Source organism: Labrus mixtus, chromosome 19 (genome assembly GCF_963584025.1).
Source record: "Labrus mixtus chromosome 19, fLabMix1.1, whole genome shotgun sequence".
NCBI lineage: Eukaryota > Metazoa > Chordata > Actinopteri > Labriformes > Labridae > Labrus > Labrus mixtus.
Genome location: NC_083630.1, coordinates 16,206,612 through 16,225,635, shown reverse-complemented (window position 1 = coordinate 16,225,635; position 19,024 = coordinate 16,206,612). Strand labels below are relative to the sequence as shown.

The 19,024-nt window shown below is 41.2% G+C and overlaps 1 protein-coding gene across 4 annotated transcripts in view; it reads right to left on the bottom strand.

Annotated features, from left to right (window-relative positions):
• rreb1a (ras responsive element binding protein 1a) overlaps nt 1-19,024 on the bottom strand; it is a 59,712-nt gene that overhangs the window by 24,566 nt on the left and 16,122 nt on the right. For 2 of the 4 annotated variants that reach the window (XM_061064110.1, XM_061064111.1), the window contains exon 2: nt 8,531-8,645. The exons of the other annotated variants lie outside the window; for them this stretch is intronic. The gene's annotated coding sequence lies outside the window, so the exon portion shown is untranslated. The remainder of the gene's footprint in view (nt 1-8,530; nt 8,646-19,024) is intronic. 4 annotated transcript variants of the gene reach the window in all.

The following is a 19,024-nucleotide window of genomic DNA, read 5'->3' as shown; positions in this document are numbered from 1 at the left end:
ACATGTAAAAGTGATGAGACCAGGCTTGTTTTAAGAAAAAGTCAGAACTTTAAGTTTTTCAATGATTAAGAAAGGATAGAGGGGGAATGTGGATGAAAAGGAGGAATGAAGATGAGTTTTTTTTTTGCTCCAGGAGGAGGAGAAGTAGAAGAAGAGAGCTAATTACAGCTTCCTGTTTGGCAGCCCCCACAGGAAGAAGCACTCCAGAGCTCGCCACTTCCTCCTCCAGCTCTGACAGAGGCCTTATGTGTGTGTCTACACGTGTGTGTGTGTGTGTGTGTGTGTGTGTGTGTGTGTTGTAGGGTGGGAGCGTGTGTTTGACATTCCACGTTCAAAGGAAAAAGAGAAGAATGAGAGAGAAGCAGAGATCACATATAGAGAGAGAGATCTTAAAATATTGATAAAGTGAATGGGGTTTGGTACGAGCGCTAAAACAGAAGTTATGCAATTAAGATGTAGATGTACCAGGATTCCATCTTAGAGAAGATGCAGACATTATTTTAACTTTAACTTAAAGCACTTCACTGTTGACAACCTTTAAACTAAACAAAATGCTCAACTCTAAAAATGTCTCGAACAACCAAAGAAGCACTTTGTCAAAATAAATAAAGTAATTTAAAAAAATACATCTATATTTGGAATAGCTATTTGTTATTTATTTATATTCATGAATTCACAAATAAAACAAAGCTGAGAACTGCAAAGAGATACATTTCAGTGAATCTATTCTTTGTTTTCAGTTGTTCTCTTGTTTTGTTCACTCTTTTTATTTTTTCTGCTGTTTTGTCTTTCAACAGGGATCAATAAAGTTTCAACTAGACTTAACACAGAGCGTGTAAAAGTATTAAATCTAGTTTAATCATCCATAATCTTACTCCAGTTCCAGTTTCAAAAAAGCAAGATGGAGGAGAAGAAAGAAGAGATGAGGAGAGGATGAGTGGAGCTCTGCGAGTGACTGGTGACAACTGGCAGTTTGTGAGAGTGTGTGTGAGTGTGTGTGTGTGTGTGTGTAGTGTTTCCAATGACCTCTCCTTGTATCACTGCTCTTACATGACAAACTGTAACATGGTTGTGGCAGGTGCACCGACACACACACACACACACACACACAAAAACACGGAGCCGAAGCTTAGCCCTGGATTGTTTTTTTACATTAGCATCATCTGTCTTCAGCACACATTGTGATTGGCTGATGAAGTGCTCCTGCAGCACTTTTTTACAGCCTGTTGAAAGACTACGCGACAGACGGCGACAAGGAGTGGAGGAGAAAGAGGAGGAGGAGGAGGAGGAGGGGTGTTGGATGGAGAGAAGGGAAAGAAAAGGAGGGGAAGAGAGAGGATTAGAAGTGTTAAAAAAGGATGGAGGACAGGAAGGAAAAAGGGAGAAGAGAAGAGGAGTGAACAAGGCCGCAAGTAAAAGAAAAGGCCGTATGACAGCTCTGCAAAAATGATGCCAAAACATTTGCCCCCCCCCCCCCCCCCCCCGCCTCCCCCCTTTGACCTTTCATCACAAAGTTTAATGTGTTTTTTTAGTAAGAGAAAGGGGCTAATGGGGGTTAATGCTGCGGCTCCACCAGCCAATCTCTTCTACTCACACTCTGACTCTAAATGTGTATTCAGTGTCACAAGGAAAACTTTCATTTTTGTAGAACAGGAGGAGGTAGAGATGTGTTGTGCATCGTTAAATAAAGTCAATGTTGTACACCCAACCAGCCACTACATTAGAGCAGTATCCACGTTTAAAAATCTCGGCTATCATGACAACCCTATAGTCCAACGTAGTTAAACATGAGTCTGTGGATGAATACACTGAGTGTGTGTGTGTGATAGCTGATGTTACTGCATCTGCTCCTAGCCGTCATTCTCACACTAGCTTTGACACACACACACACACACACACACATGTGCGCACACAAACGCACACACAGAGCGCTGACATCCTGACATTCTTTCACATCCATGCAAAAGCAGAAAAAAAGGTCACCATGTGGGAGCCGGGGAGTAAACGGTCTATCTGTGTGTGTGATGGAAAAGTTGTCTCTCTGTGCCAAAGTGCTGCAAACAAAGACTGTTGCTCCATTTATCCCTCCCTTTCTCTCTAACTTCATCACTCCCCCCCCTTCCTCCTCCTCCTCCTCCTCCTCCTCTCTGCCTCATTTAACTTCCTAAACACATGTGGAGACTCTCTTTTAGAAAAGACCTGACAACATGGCCGCCGCAGTGCTTTAGATGGATGAAAGGATGGAGAAAAACCTAAAAAAGTCAATATATTTTGACTTTCACTGCAGGAATATAGACTGAAAGGCCAGCTTTCATTCAAGTTCATGGAAAAAAAGGAACTTACCCAGCACTTCACACATCACAGAAACATCAACAATAAAATCCTAAAACTGTGACATATAGAGCTTTTGCAAAGTAAAACCAAACAAGCATGGATGCCTTGCAGGTTTGTACTTCAGAGTAATTCAATTTAACTTTAAGGGATGTATTCTAACCCCAACATAACTAATCCATTGAACAAGCCATGGATGTTTCCCATCTGTTTGTATTAGATAGAAATAACAAGAGAAATCAAAATGTATGAAAATAAAAGCTGAATTTGATATAAAATCGTTAAAACCATGGCTACTTACCTAAAGAAGACAACACCTGGGTTGTCATCCAGTCTTTAAAGTGATTTTCAAGTCAGTCAAACGGGTGTTTACTTGGATGTATTAGGAAGTAGAACCAGAGTAATGTTGCCATGGATACATGCAGTTTGATGACGCTTGAACCAACTGAATCTATACTTGATGTTTCACAACTTCCAGGCTGGATTATAAATGACTTGAGTACAACTTTTACCTGATTACTTACTAAATACTTTGCTCTTTCAGTTTCAACTTTTTAAATTAGATTCATGTGAAAAAAGAAAAGAAAAGAAAAGTGTCTAAATCCATCTTTTAAAATGTAAAATTTGATTGTTTTTTTTACCTATCAAGTAAAAGTGGAATATTTGGTCTGATTTGAAATTGAATATAAAAATAATAATAATTGAAGCTTTTATTTATATGGCAATTTTAAATCAAGCCTCAAAACAGCTATAAAAGAACTACAAATACATTTGTTAGCATGATGTTCATTTTTTCTGACATTATTGGACAAATATTCTAAAATTGTTACCGGATAATTCTGTTATTAGACCGCCTGTTTCAGCTTTAGAATCAAGAGTACGCTACAGTACAAACCTAAAAACTTTGAAACTCTCAATATTTTGGCAGTAAAGATGTCAATTTTAAATAAGTAAAGAAACAAGATTTAAATGGATGGAAATTGAGGTGGGGTATGTATGGGACTTCCCTCTGTTTGATACTCGTTATTTGTGCAGAGTAAGGTGTCTCTCTGTCCTTCTTTGGTTTGTGGATTTTAAAAAGTTGTTTATCCTGTTACCAGTTTTTTTTTTATTAGATTTCCCAAAAAGCTTGAACAACAGAAGCAAAGTTTCCATTCTCACTTTGCTTTAAGTCACACTGAGGTCAACGATTTCACGACATAGACCTCCTGCTGTGTGTGCCACCTGTGTGAAGATGTAACCCACTGACAGACATTACAGAGGAGGAGGAGGAGGGACAGTGGGGGATGGATGGATGATGAGATAGACGTGTGGGATAGAAGGGTGAGTCCAAAAGTTTCCCGTCACCTGAGCCCCATAAATCCTTGACATCCCTGCCTCCCTTCATCTGACATGACAGCTGGGACATAAAATCTGGACAGCAGAGTCTCAGCATGGCCGTGTTTCAAGTTAAGGTCACTTAACTCAGAGTACAAACTAAATCACCATCAGCCTCTTGATCATAAATGACTATTCTAGTCAAAAAATATTTTATTCTTATTTCATCTCTAAACGACCAATAAACCTGAAAATACATTTTAAACGACAAAAGTCTTCTGTAGCTTATCTGCAGGCTACTTTCCCCTCGGAAGCTAAGTATTAGCGCTACGGTCAACATTAGTATCAAATCCATAAACCTTAAGTTAGCATTTTTAGCATACTGATGTTCAGAATATGTCTCGAGTCCGCTACATTTTAATGAGCTAAATTATGCTAACAGGAAGGCTTAACTGGCATCATTTGAAATAAGCTAATACACTAGCACAGAAACTTTATGCATTTTTAGTAATAAAAAAAAAGAAGAGGCATAGCTCACTCCCTGCTAGTTACTGTAACTTGTGTCTTTTTACTATTTTAACACAAATATTAGCCGTTAGCATTGTTCAATACAACTTTTATACGCTATTTCAAGATGATACAGTAGTAAGGTAGGTGTCCTTAATTATATAAAACACATTGAATGTGTAACATATGGACCAGAGTAAAAGTTTGCCATGGACAACTTTGGCAGTGACTCAGCTTTTTTCCGTTAGCTTTACCATGCTATTCCGACTAGCACCTAGATGAGAATGTAGCTATGGCTATTCAAATATCATTTATTCACTTATTAATCGAATAATAACTTAAATGATCACTTTTCCTTCTAGTCAATGTCTACATTTTAGAAAATGTGTAACATGATGAACTCCTAAATGAAAGTCTGACACATCTAGCGATGGATCAGCTCTTTTCTGTTAGCTCAATCATGCTAGTCAGTTAAACCTTGTGTAGTTATGACGATGACATAAAATGATGATAATACTTTCCTAAACAAGTATATTTCATCTTTACCCGAGCACACTGCCCTGTTGGAAGCTTACAAACATTAGCAGCACTGGGTTAACCTGCTAGCATCTTTTACAGCCCCACAGGCAGAGAGCCAGAGGCAAACTGACAAAAGTGACACCTGCTGTAGAAAGCAAACAGCCCCACAGGACTCTGTCTCATCCTCAACTCTCTTCCACTTTTTTCTCCCCTTCTTTATTTATATTTATATCACTCTTTTTGCGAGGATGGGATATTTGTACATGGGCCCTCGATGGTGTCAGCTAACAGTCTGTGTTTAGCTGTAGAGACACAGGGTGAGGGATGGAAGGATGTATGGGGGAGATCGAGGAGTGGGGGGAGGATAGGATCCAGTGACCATATGTTGGCTATTTATTACCTCTTCCTAACTGTCGCTCCGTCTCCATCGCTACATCTTTTCATCTCATTCTAAATGGCTTCACACACATACAGAACAACGCCCCAAAGACACACAGGGAAAACCAGATTCCAGTCAACATTTCTTAAAACATACACTGAGGTTCTGTCAGCACACGCTTCAACGGCAACAACGGTATTTTTGGCTTACTTTTAAACCACAATGACACACGTGTGACTAAGTTGAGAGTTGATTTAATTTATGTGAAACCATTGATATAGAAATGTTTTTTTTTTTATGTATTGCTATTAGGTATAAAACTTTGTACCATACTGGCATAAACTCAAATTAAGAAAATGTACGTGTATGTAAAGCTAAAAAGAAAATATATACAATGTTTGCTCAAATGGTGTTGGATTGGAGATGATTGGCTGAAGTCAGCCTGATCAACATTTCAGCTGCAGCATGTTCATCCAATTACTTTTCACTCCTTAAATGGCTGCTTCAAATTCAGTGAATGCGTAAATGAAGGGGAGTAAATAAAACTATTACAGTCCATTTAAAAAAAGATAAATAAAGTAAATTAATCACAAATGGGACAGGGTATCTAGAGGAGTCCTTTATCATGTGTTCAACATGTGATGAAAATTATGGATTTTTAAAAAAATCCAGTAACAATAACACCTTGTTGAAATTTGTTTGAAAAACTCCTGATGCTGATGCTGCAGGATGATAAAGCACGTGCCCAAACTTTCTGAGAGGCTAAAGAAACCGAAAGAATCTCTCTCTCTATCTGTTTCTGTGTGTTGAGCACAACAGGAAGCTCACACTCACGGGAGTCACAAGAGAGTGCTTCGCTGCTTCCCCATGTGCGAGTGTGTTCAGGGCGAGAGAGATTGATGGGCATTCTCGCTCTCTTTCTCATTGAACATCCCCCCCCCCCTCCCTCCACCACCTAACACTGAGCTGCCATTGCCCATCCTCCACCTCTCCTGACTTCCCTCCTTCCTCCACTCACGCTGCAGTACTTTGCCTGTACTTGTTGACACACACTCACAAAGCTGAACGCAGAATATCTCAATGCAGATACATGCACACACACACACACAACATGGCCAAAAGTAAGTGGACACCTTCCATTCAGCCAGATGACCATTAACACTGATGATGCCTGGTTTCTTCCACACCAAACTGGGAAAATCATTTGTTTGCTAGCTGGATTTGTGCACTGGTATGGGGGCTCTGTCATGTTGAAACAGGATGGAACCAACACAAACGGTCAACACAAAGTTGAAAGAAGGCTATAGACTAAGAGTTTAAAGACTTTCTGCAATTTGGGGATTGACTTTATTAAGTAAATATCTGAAAACCAAAAGATTTTTCTGTTTAGCATCGAAACTTTAAAGTTTATACAGAAAAATCTAGCAGATTTAATTTTTAATAACTAAATGGTTAATGAACAGAAATTTTAAAAAAATGTACTAAAAGGCAGAGAAAGGGGTCAAACCAGCACACAGCTCTGATTTTCTTCACATGCTTTTTGAAATAGTTACTAAATAGTTTTCTCTCTGCAACCAATCCAGTAATCAACTGTTTCTGATCTGATTGCAGGATGAGCACAAATTAGCAACAACCTCTAAGTAGCAATCTTGAAGGCGTCTGCTTTGTGCTCTTTAGCATCCTGTGTGGTGATAAACTGTATTTGCAGGTCTGGACATTTATTACCTGGATACCTCCCAGATTGTAACTTTTGTGTTGTAACTGTTTAAGCAAGTTGGCGGGGGTTTCCACATACTATATTGGCCATGCATTGCATCAAATCCTGCATTGCTCTTCACTTTTTGCAAAAAATGTAACCCAGAACTTTGTTGCAAAAAGAAACAGTGCGACTCTCACTCTGCTCATCCTCTCCTTTCCCTCCTCCTGCTCCCTCTTCTCTCTTGCATCGTCTTGTCTTTCAGGCTCTTCCTTACTTTCCTGTTAGTGTGTGTGTGTGTGTGTGTGTGTGAGAGAGATAGAGAGAGTTTTCTACCCTGCAGCGTGGTTACAGATTGACTGCTGTGTGTGTGTGTGTGTGTGTGAGTGTGTGTATGAGTGTGTATGAGTGTGTGTTTGTGATGTGGTGTGGTGGAGTTTAGACCCGACGTGATAAAGTGTTGAGATAGCATCAACGGTGTGCCAGCTCTACTGTACGGCATACCAGAGCCAAGAGGCAGAGGGGGGAGGGGAGAGTCTCAGCCAACCACTGAACAGCCTGACTGTGGAAAATGTCTGCCAGCTCTCAGCCAATCAGAATGCAGATGCCTTAACTCGCTCTGTCTCCCTCAGATGAACAAACACACACACATTCAGTCAGTGTGTACTGTCCCAGCTGACCTCTCCTTACTTTGTACTTTGTGTTCAAAGTTGTGTCCAACAGATTATTTCTACAAAACAACTTTATGATGTGTTATTCTATTTTCATGACTTTTGTTTCTTATTTTCTGTTAAAAATGTTTTTAATTTGTTCTCAAAATGCTAACGTGTGTTCTCATAACATGGGAACACTTGTGTAAAAAACATAACCCATACTTATTAAATGTTTATATTATGCTGACTTACATGTATTGTTCTAAAGTAATAAAAAAAAAAGCTAGAGCTGTCAATTCATTCATTTTTTAAATCGCTGGATTCCACTTGCAAACTGCAGTCAAACGAAGCAGTCAACAGAAAATGACAAGGTATGATCTTCTGCAAACATGAAATAGAACATAGGAAACCAATAAAAAGACAATAATCAGAGAAAAGAGCAAACAGAAGCATACAGCAGCTCATTTAAAGGAACAGATGGAGCCACACTGTCATAATGATGACATGATTGTTCATGTCATTTAGACAGGAGATATCAGGAGCAGAAAGCAGCGAGGAAGCGGCAGGTGATGCAGCATTTACAGGTGTGTGTGTGTGTGTGTGTGTGTGTGTGTGTGTGTAGGAGATTTTTGTTGAAACGGATGGAAGATGGTCAGAGTTTTTCGAAAATTATGAAAAAGGGGATCAAAGGAGCGGTGATGGAGGGATGACGGCCATGCTGCGTAAAGAACGAAAATATGGGGATGGTGTAACAGAAGCAAGGCGTGAAAGAAAGAAAGAAAAATGAAAGATAAGAAAAAGAAAGAAAGAAAAATGAAAGAAAGAAAGAAAGAAAAATTAAAGATAAGAAAAAGAAAGAAAGAAAAATGAAAGATAAAAAACAGAAAGAAAGATAAAAAACAGAAAGAAAAAAAAGTGAAAGATAAGAAAAAGAAAGAAAAAGAAAGAAAGAAAAATGAAAGATAAAAAACAGAAAGATTAAAAACAGAAAGAAAGAAAGAAAAATGAAAGAAAGCGCGGCAGGCAGAGCGATGAGGTTTGTTTGTTTTTTTCGACAGCCGGCAGAAAAAAAGGATGGAGGGCTTGATGGATGGATGGATGGATGGAAGGAGGGAGGAGCATATTTACCCGTCCTTTTTTTTTCGTAAAGCAACGTTCGTTCGTTCGTTCGCTCGTGTCTCGAAGGGCGGGGCGGGAGGGGGCGGGGTTTGGTGTGTGTGTGTTGCTGCAACCTCTGCTCACACTGCAGGGGGAGAGCACAGAGAGACAGTCAGTGACACACACAAACACAAACACAAACACCTATCACAAAGAATTACACACAGTTCATATAAACAACATAAAAAATGTAGCGTGCAATGCAAAGGGAAGCATCATACTAATACACACACAATCTGAACATCAAGTGTAAACAAAACACACACACACACACACACACACACACACACAATGAATCCCTGCCGTGACGTACAGAGGTCACCGGTAGTTTGTGTTGATATTATCACTGCGGTAAGATAACGGTTAGTGCACAAGAAGTAACACAAACTGTGTCCCAGTGCATCATGGGTAACACAAAGATACCTGCTATCTGTTGTAAGTGGGGCAAAGTCAGATAAAAAAAAAAAGAGTGTAAAAAAATGAACTATAGTTGAGGCTTTTTTAAAATAAAAACAAATTTTATTTTTTTATACCTTTTTGAGGTTAAAGTATCTATGAAGAGACGAAGCATGACTCTTTAAGAAGGTGTTGTACAAAATGCTGAAAACAGAAAGTGATACATGTGAGTCTTAGTGCGGGAGAAGAGAAATCAAACTACACAGGTGTGTAGTTGTGACCCTGCAGATTCGTAATTAAGGAAGAAAGCGTTTGATAATTGTCAGAAACACTGACAATAACTTATAATATATCTTAGAATAAACACAATGATAACACAAGGTGATGAATCACATTTGTGTTCAAAGTTGTGGTGATTGGACAAAACTGCATGGACTCAGATTCTGCAGCAATTGGGTAAACTTGCTTTAACATTTGCAAACACAGCATTGCACCTTCCTTAATATTTCTTATAATATTCTTACTGCTGTATGTGTTTTATACGATATCTTTGCAGCCTTCTTAGAACCTTTGCATAGTCATTTGAACAGGAATGTGGTGTGAAATACAAAAGAACAAAAGTCCACTTTAGCTTGTGTTAAACTGTTAATAAGTGATTTATTCCTCTTCTGGATGATGCTGCTTAAGGTTTGAATTTATCCCATATTGTTCGGGCATAAGTTTATAGTCCTTCAAAAGAAACTACAAAGCCTGCCCTGCTTTGTGCCCTGCATGTTTTATATTAAATAAATATTGTTTTCAAATCTCAATTAATGCCAATGTACTGGAGAAGAAAGACGCAAAAAAGTTTGATGTCATAAAGAAAAGGTCAGCGTGGCTTATGTTGTTTAAAAAAAAAAAAATGAGGTAAATGCTGTGTTGTGTTAATACGACAGCTGAAAAGGAGAAGAAGAGACAAAAGGTGATGTGAAGTGTAAACAGGAGCTAAGCTGAGCTAAAGACAGCGTGGAGCTCCTGATGGAGACATGACGAGGGAGGGGGGGGGGGGGGGGGGCTGAGCATCAGTGCTGCACAAAGACGATAATCTGCTGCTGCTGTTAGACTGAACGAACTGACGGAGGGAGGGATGGAGGAAGGAAAGAGGAAGAGACAAAAAAAATGTAACGGGAAAGAAGTTAAAAGAGACGGTGGCAGGATGAGGCGATGCAACAGGCTGCAAAGCATTGTGGAAGTATTTACAGAAGGATGGATGGATGGATGGATGGATGAGAGATAGAGGGATGATGGATGAGGAGGAAAGAGAGAGAGGGGGATGGAAAACAGAGAAAGATTAAGAGCTTAGAGGGTTGGTAAGACTAATTAGGAGGTAACTGAGGATGGAGGGAGAGAGGAGGAGAGAGATGAAGAGGAGGAATGAGGTGATGGATAAAAGAGGAGGGGGGAATATGTCAGAAATGTCCAAATAAAGCATTAATAAGTCAAAACTGTTTCTAATTGCTCTCCCTGTTGTACAGAATTGTACCTTCAATCTTGACACTTTAAATATAATAAGCATCGTCCCCTGTGTCTTGAATCAGGAGCTTAAAAACCTTTTCTGTGTCTGCCGCTGACGTGCTGTCGTCAGTGTTGTGGGAGATAGAGGAGGTGTAAGCTGATACAGGGAGGTGCCACCGCTCCCACCTAACCCAGGGTTTATCACCATGTTCTCCCTCCACCACACAAAGCTCCCGCTAAGCCAGCAGCTAATAAACTAGCCCTCGCTAACTCACTTTAGCTTTGTTCTGACAGGGCCTGTTGCATTGTTTTGTAGCTTTGTAGTGCTAAAAAGGCTCCAGATGCAGCTTAAAGCGGCGCTAAATCTGATAGAAAGAGCTGCTAATGTCTTGATAATGGATTAGACTTGTAAAGATAAATTGCACGAAAGTCCGGTTGGTGCAAGAGGCTGTGGTCCTCAAGGCGTGCGGCCCGGGTTAGAATCCAATCTGTGACTCCTTCCCCACATGTCACTCCCCAGTCTCTCTCCCTGATTTATGACTCCATCCACTGTCCTATCTCTAATTTAAAGGCATGAAAGGCAAAAAAAAAAATCTAACTTTGCTGGAAGAGGAAGCTGATTTCAAAAAGGAAGCATCATTTCAAACAATCACACAACGACATGATGAATTGATCAAACATGCAGTTAACAAACACTCCGAAGTTTCGTTCTTTTGTTTGTGCAGCCTTCAAGTTTTTTTCAAGAAGTCTAACTAGGATTCACAAGTCATGAAACATTAACCAGCAGTGGTGTCGGTGAGTGCTGGTTAGTGTCTGTTACAGTGTAACTGGGTTAACTGGGAATAAACAGGAGGAATGACGGTGCAGAACCTGAGAACGGCGTGTGGATGAAAAGATGCTTCCAAGTGTGAAAGCAGGCCGGCGGCCATCAGAGCGCCTGTAACATTACTGGCGGTAAAAATAACCCGCCGAGCAGGATGAGGAATGTGTGTGTGTGTGTGTGTGTGTGTGTGTGTGTGTGTGTGTGTGTGTGTGTGGAAGAATGCTGCTCTGGTTTTGGTTGACAGGCAAGAACAAGTGTAGAGAGCCTGGAGGAGGCAAGGGAGGGGAGAGGAAGCAAGGGAGGAAAGGAGATGCAACAAGAGAGAAAAGGTGAAAAGTTAGCAGAAGAAACTACAGATGAGGAGAGAAAGAAGGAAAGGAAACAAGAGGGGAGGAGGGGTAAAAGATGAGAGGGAACATGACGGTAGAGGAGAGGAAATAAGGGGAAATTGAAACAAGAGAAGAAAGGACGCAAAATAGCAGGAGACATACAAGGAGAGGACACAAGGAGATGAAATGGGAGGGGAGAAAACAAGCAAGGAGATAATGAAGGAGAAGAAATTGAGGGTAGGAGAGAGGAATAAAGGATACAAGAGAGGACACAGTACGAGGAAAAGGAATCAATTTAGGAATAGGAATCAAGAGAGAGGAGGTGGAAACAAGATATGATGGCAAATGATGAGAGAAAACAAAGGAGGAAAGGAGACAAGAGAGAAGAGGAGAGGAGAGGAGGAAAGACTTCACACTCATTTACAGGAAATGGTGCTTGATTTCAATATTTCACAATCCACACAGATACAGCATGGATAGAGCCGGGCAAGCGAGGATTAAGAGAATGGAGGAGAGAAAGAGAGAAGGGGGCGGAGTCAGCACTCTGACTGCAACAAAAAAGGAAGTGAGAGAAGAAGAGGAAAGCAGCGGGCGTCTTGTCAGAGAGAGAATCCAGTCAGACCAGACGAGCCGCTCCTGCAGGCGCTCACTAAACTCTGCCTTGATTGGCCGTCTGCCCACCACCCTCTGTGTCACCTGGCAGCTGATTGGCTGTTTGAGCCTGTGGCCCTGGCAGAACGCCCGAAGGACGTGAACACCTCTTTCTCTCTCTCTCTCTCTATATCGTTCTGTGTGAGTGTGTGAGCATCCTTATCGACTGTTCAAACACACGAGATGAGTCAGAACACGCAGTCACTGTTAACGTTTGTGTTCAAGTCTCATCATGTGATCAGTGACATCAAAGACACGCCATCACATCCTTTTATTAACGGTCGTGCTGCAGAGTTTTCTGAGATGCTTCGTCATGACTTACAAGACCCTTCGCATGTTTTACACCTCATTTATGATGCTGTTAAATCCTGTATGGCGACTTTAAAACTGTTAAAGAATCAATACGAGACAAGAACAATCCACTGAATAGGAAATCTTTTTGTGTTTTCAAAAATGTTCTAAGTTCAGTTGATAACGTTTTGATAAACACCCTGCACAAAGATCCCTGAAAAAAAAACACAAAAAAAGCTGCAGTTCACCTGACATACCAGTAGTTGGCGGTGTTACTTTCTAGTAAATGACACATGCATGCTCACACACTCTCTCTTCTACAGAGCGGTGAGGTGTAAAAATTAAAAAAAATGGCTATTGCACAAATGTTTATGAAGAGGTGGGGTTGCTACAAGTCACTAATCTACAAGAATCAAATGTCAACTGGGAGTGAGCTGCACAGACTCGGATGTCCACCACTGTTGTAGTCCATCAACTCAAGGTGGACTATCGACTGGAAGCATGATGTACCTGTGTGAAAATGTCCACATTTTCAGGGGAACATTATATGTCCAGTGAGGGAGACGATGCCATCTTTAATAGTTTGGAACCTGTTTTCAAAACTTTCTGTTTGCAGGCACCCAAAAACGCTGTTGTCATGTAAACTAACAGGCAAAATGTGACACAAGGTTATTGTTTACAGCTGAAATCGTTGTTGTGTAAACAGGGCCTAAAAGTCAATGCAAAGATGCAAACGGTGGCAAAAATATCAACGATGGCCACATAGGTTAAATACTGAAATGTCAAATTCAGTGATAACATTGCAAGAATAAAGTTATGACGTCCCAATTGTTATTTCTAAAAAGAAATGTATCTGTTTTCTGACTCGTCTCTCGAACTGCTTGTGCACAGACTGGGTTTTGTTTTTGTCAGAAAGAAACTGTGTGCTGCTTCGCTCCATCATGACACTGCAGTATTACTTCCTGTTTAGAGTGCGGCCTGATTCCTCAAATGTTCATGGGAAAGACCAAAAAAAAAAGAAAAGTCTGCAAAAATTATTATCAGCTGACTTTTTATAAACCTCATTCACTGTCATCGTCCTCCTCCTCCTCCCTCGCCTCCTCCGCTCTTCTGTAATTACAGCCACAGTGGTAGTGGAGGGGTGGGGTGGGGGGGGCAATAAGTCAGAGCAGGGGGTCTCTGTCAACGTGTGGAGCAGCTGTCTCACACACACACACACACACACACACACACACACACACACACACGTTAACAGGTGTCAGAGACAGCCAACGACCTCTGCTCTCTCCTCTGTGAGGCCTCTATTCATTCGGAGCACGCTAACAGATGCTAACCTGGACGTGCTACATCACTGTGTGTGTGTGTGTGTGTGTGTGTGTGTGTGGAGCAGACACATTTGTTTCCTCGTCTTGCGCCCTCTCTGTTTCTGACTCACTTAAAGCTTCATTCAGCCTCAAATCACCAGATGCTAACCTGGAAAACACACACACACACGCGCACACACGTGCACACACACACACACACACACACAAGCTCCTGCCAAACACTTGTGCTGCTGCTACTTTCACCAGTGTGTGTGTGTGTTCACCGGGACAGCAGTCAGCAGATGTTAACCATACTGTATATTTATATATATATACTATACATAAGTATATTCGCACACACTTCTTTTTCTTTTAACGTCAGAGAAATATTCTCTTTGTACTCATTTAACAAACACGCATGATCAATAAATTGAACGTATTCTTTGTTTCATGATCACTCTTAAATTCTGTCTATAGGATCCTGAATTCTGTCCGTGGATCAGATTTTGGAAGTTGGATATACAATCATTCAAACACCTCATGGTCAGAGGTTGGGTGTGTCATTTTCACAAAGGGGAAAGTAAAATCCCTTCAAAATGTGTTACTACCTACCACATCTCGTGTGACTTCATGACTTCTCTGTCCTGCATGAACTAACACTTTTAATCCTCTTTTTTTTTTTTAAGGGGGGGAAATGCATGAAAATTGTGGGTGCTCTAAAGTTGAGTACAGTGTTGTGTACAGGTGTCTTTTTAAATGCAGGATTTTTTTGTTCCATGCATAAAGTCCAGGATCTTCTGAACGATTACAGCAGGTTACGGTTAATCTTTCAGAGCTTTCTCTCCTCTTCCTCCTCTCAACGTTTGAGTTTCATTTTCTTTGTTTAAAAGAATAAAAAGTCAAAGAGTTGTCCAGTGTGGCTACAGAACTATCTGTCCTCTTTCTGTTCCGTTTTTGTGTGTCCTCCTCTCTCCATCACTTCTCCATCCCTCCGTGCAGGAGTCACACCCTCCTCCTCCTCCTCCTCCATCATCTTCCAGCAGTTGTCTCTCTCTGCTCAACAAGCGACACATTCATCCTCTACACAGCTCAAATACTCCATAAATCCACACACACACACACACACACACACACAGCAGCTGGCACGCACACACACACACACACACACAGTCTGAGTATCTGCTAACACAATCAAGAGTGTGTGCACGTGTGTGTAAATGTGTGTGTGGGGGTATGAAAGGCAAACACACACACGCAGAGTCGACATATTTGCAGGCTGACAGAAAGTGGTGTGTGTTGGAAAGAAGAAGTGGGAGGGAGGGACACACACACACACACACACACACACACACACACACACACACACACACACACACACACACACACACACACACACACACACACACACACACACACACACACACACACACACACACACACACACACACACACACACACACACACACACACACACACACACACACACACACACACACACACACACACACACACACACACACACACACACACACACACACACACACACACACACACACACACACACACACACACAAACACACACACACACACACACACACAGCTGGCCACATCCATAACACAGTGTGTCCTCGGCTTGTGCAGGGCACAGGCTGCTGTTATCCTTCAGACTCAATGAAAGACATCAATTGCTTTGTTTAACGTCGACGATCTTGTTTTCATGATCGTGGAAAGCCAGAATCCTAGCAGAAGTCGAATCTTGATTAATTGCCCAGCACTACCTGACACTGTGTCACAAAAGTCTAACGGATGTTAAATTCTTCACAACATTGCATCCAAATCTGTCAAACCAAACTCTACAAAATATAGTAATTTCAGCATCCTTTGGATCCATTTACATCAATGAAATGAGCTAAATCTTCATATTGTGATGTCTGACTCCTGGCGTAAGCCTCATTCTGATGTACATATTTTGAAGGGGAAATATTTCCAGGTTGCATGTCAAACTTGTGCTAGCAGCACGATGGATAAATTCACCTCCATTTTTTTGTTATTTAAGGTATCAAAAGTCCATTGATGACTAATTTAACAAACCATGAGATGAAGTCGTCTTCTAATAGTTTCAGCTCTGTAACGACAGCATGGCCACCATCGAAGGTAAAGACTCAGAATGTCCTAATGGGTTACTGCTGATGCTTTCTGATACTTTACATATAAATAAATAAAGGCTTTAATCAAAAAGAGCCATAGTTGTGTTACTTTGAAGACAGATTTTTTTGCATTCTGTTTGTAAAGAAGGCTGGGAACTCTGCACGAGACGATGCAATGATGTGAAAAATGTCCTTCATCTGTTAATAATGTTTGAACAGAGAGAGAAAACCTCCTCCTCCTCCTCCTCCTCCTGAAGTTACAACAACAATAGAAGCTGGGTGTGACTCCTCCTGTCCCTCCTCCTTCTTCTCCTCCTCTTTTCTTTCTCTCCATCTCTCTCTGTATGCAAACTAAACCCTCACAGCTCTTTCATCACCTGAAATACTGGATGACTGTGCGTGTGTGTATGTGTGTGTGCTGAATGAGTCCAAAGCTCAAACCGGCTTTGGCGTGTAGGAGCATGCCGTGGGGCCTCAAGGCGACACACACACACACACACACACACACACACACACACACACACAGTGAGTCTTTCTGGTTAAAGTCTGTTTTCACTTTAAATCAATGACAAGATAAAAATCTGACACACATTAACAGTGTGTTGTTGCATCAATAAATAACGAAAGAATCACAGCTCATCTCTTCAGACACAAACACACACAGTCAAAGTTGGAGAAAGCAAGATGGAGAGATTAAGAGCAGCACATTGAGAAAATGAGCCAAAGAGAACAAGAAAAGTGGGAAAAAGAGGCGGTATAAAGAGAAAGGGCGGTTAAATGTGTAAATAAGAAGAGAAGAATGAAAAAATGTGAAGAGAATGACAAATAGTTTTAGACAAAGAGCTGGAAGAAATAAACAACTTCTAAATTTAAGATAGTGAACTTAAAATCAAGATAAAATCTTGTTAAGTCACACATTTATCTTCCTTTTTCAAAGACAGGGGCCTACATTACCCACAATGCAACTCAACAGCTATAAACTCTATCAGAAATCTGGGTGTTAGTTCAGTAGCCGCTACTGTGGCCAAGAGGAGAAAAAAGTGTAGAGGCTCATTTCATCCCAAGTCTCAGCAACTGATTCTGACTCAAGTGACATCACTGGAGTCATTTAACACATACGCAGTAATCTTTTTTTTTTTAAATCTTGAAATGCACACTAAGCAGCAGAGAACTAAAAGAGACATACAGTAGCAAACTCTGGGGCTGAAAAATGAAGTCAATTTAAAAGTGCGTAACGCTGCAGTTCCGCAAGTGGCCACTAGAGGATGAATCCAAAAGTGAGTCAGTGCCCTTAAAGCCCCATGTTACGTCCATCTTTACAGCAAAAATAAACATTTACAGACTGGCATAAAAAAACAGTTTTGGTCTCTATGGCTCATTTCCCTTTACACAGCTCCCCTGTTCACATTACATCAAGGCTTAAAGGTGGGCAGAATTAGGGGTGTGGCCTCTTTGACTGACAGATGAGGGCTGCTAGGTGTCACCAACTAATGTTGTCAACGTCTGGTGCTGTGACTGTGCTGCTGCAGCCTTTTGGAGATTCTTTCATGCAAATAACAGACGAACAATCTCTCTCGCCGTGCGCTTTATTGTTATGTATTAACAGACAGTCCTACAAGTCTGAGCTCCATTCTTTCTGCCAATGAAATTGTAGCATTACGTTAGCACTAAGTAGCACGTACGTGTGTCAACGCTCACCATACCTGACTTCATAGTTTGTTCACTGACTCCTTCCTCTTTATCATCACTTCTGGTTTAAAAAAAAAACAGACGGCAACAACTGAAGAGATGGAACCATTGGGTGATGTGATGGTAACTATACCCCGACTGTTTTATACAGTTTATTGAAGTTAGACATAACATTGCAATGACATTATTAGTTAAAAAGCAGAGAAAGTCCCTCTCTTTCTCCATAATAGCCATCTTTGTGTGTTAGAAGAAAAAAGCCACACACACGCTCACACGGATGATGGCGGTCAACTAAGTCTTGACTCCCTCGTCCCTTTTCTTTTCTCATGCTCTCCATCTTATCTCACTCTTCTCTCGTTTTCTTCCTCTCCATCCCTCCGTCTCACTCACCCTCTATCTCTCTCTCTTTAGACAAAGTACAAGGCCACACGCTCGGCCTATCAGAGTTCTCCCTGTCTGCAACCCTCCCTTCCCACATTGGACAGCTGTGTCCGTGTGTGTGTGTGTGTGTGTGTGTGTGTGTGTGTTAGAAATTTGAACAGCTGTTTTTCGCCGTGGAGACCAACTTTTTCCAGTTTGGACCAGCTGAACTTCACCTGACATAAAAAAAATGACTTCAGTTCAGCCTCCTTTCCTTCATCCCTCTTTTATCTCCTTTCTTTCCTCCTTCTCATTTTCTTTGTCCCCTTTCCCTCCTTCCTTGTCACCTTCCTTCCTTCCCTTTTCTCTTCTGTCTTCATTCGTCTTTTGCTCGCTTGCTCTATTGTGTCCTTTTCTTTCTTCCTTCTTCTCTCCATCTTTGTCTCCTTGCTTTCCTTCTTTCTCTTCTTCCTTTCTCCTTCCCTTTTGTGTGTTGCTTCCTTTCCCTTTCCCTCTCATCTCCTTTCCTTCCCTATTCTCTCATTTGAGTCTTCTTTCCTTCCTTTCTTCCCTATCAGCTTTGCTTGTGTTCCTCATCTCTCTCTGTCCTTCCACACTTGTTTTGTCCCTAATGATCTTCCACGCCTTTTCTTATTCCCCTAACCCACTGCTTCCTTTGCTCCTTCCCTTGAACACGCACGCAAACCCACACATGCACAAGCTAACAGTGTGTTCTCTTTGTGATGCAGGGACAAAATGGCGTTCGCTCCCGCCAGAAAAAACTTTTTTACAGCATCTTTAACACACAGGGTGCAAAGGGCTGCTTGAGATAAAACAGTTAATGTGTTACTGACACACACACACACACACACACACACACACACACACACACAGGGATAAACTCTGACAAAGTCCAACTCTTAAAGCACCACTGATCTCTTTTATCTTCCATCATCCCCCTGCTGTCTCTTATCTGTGTC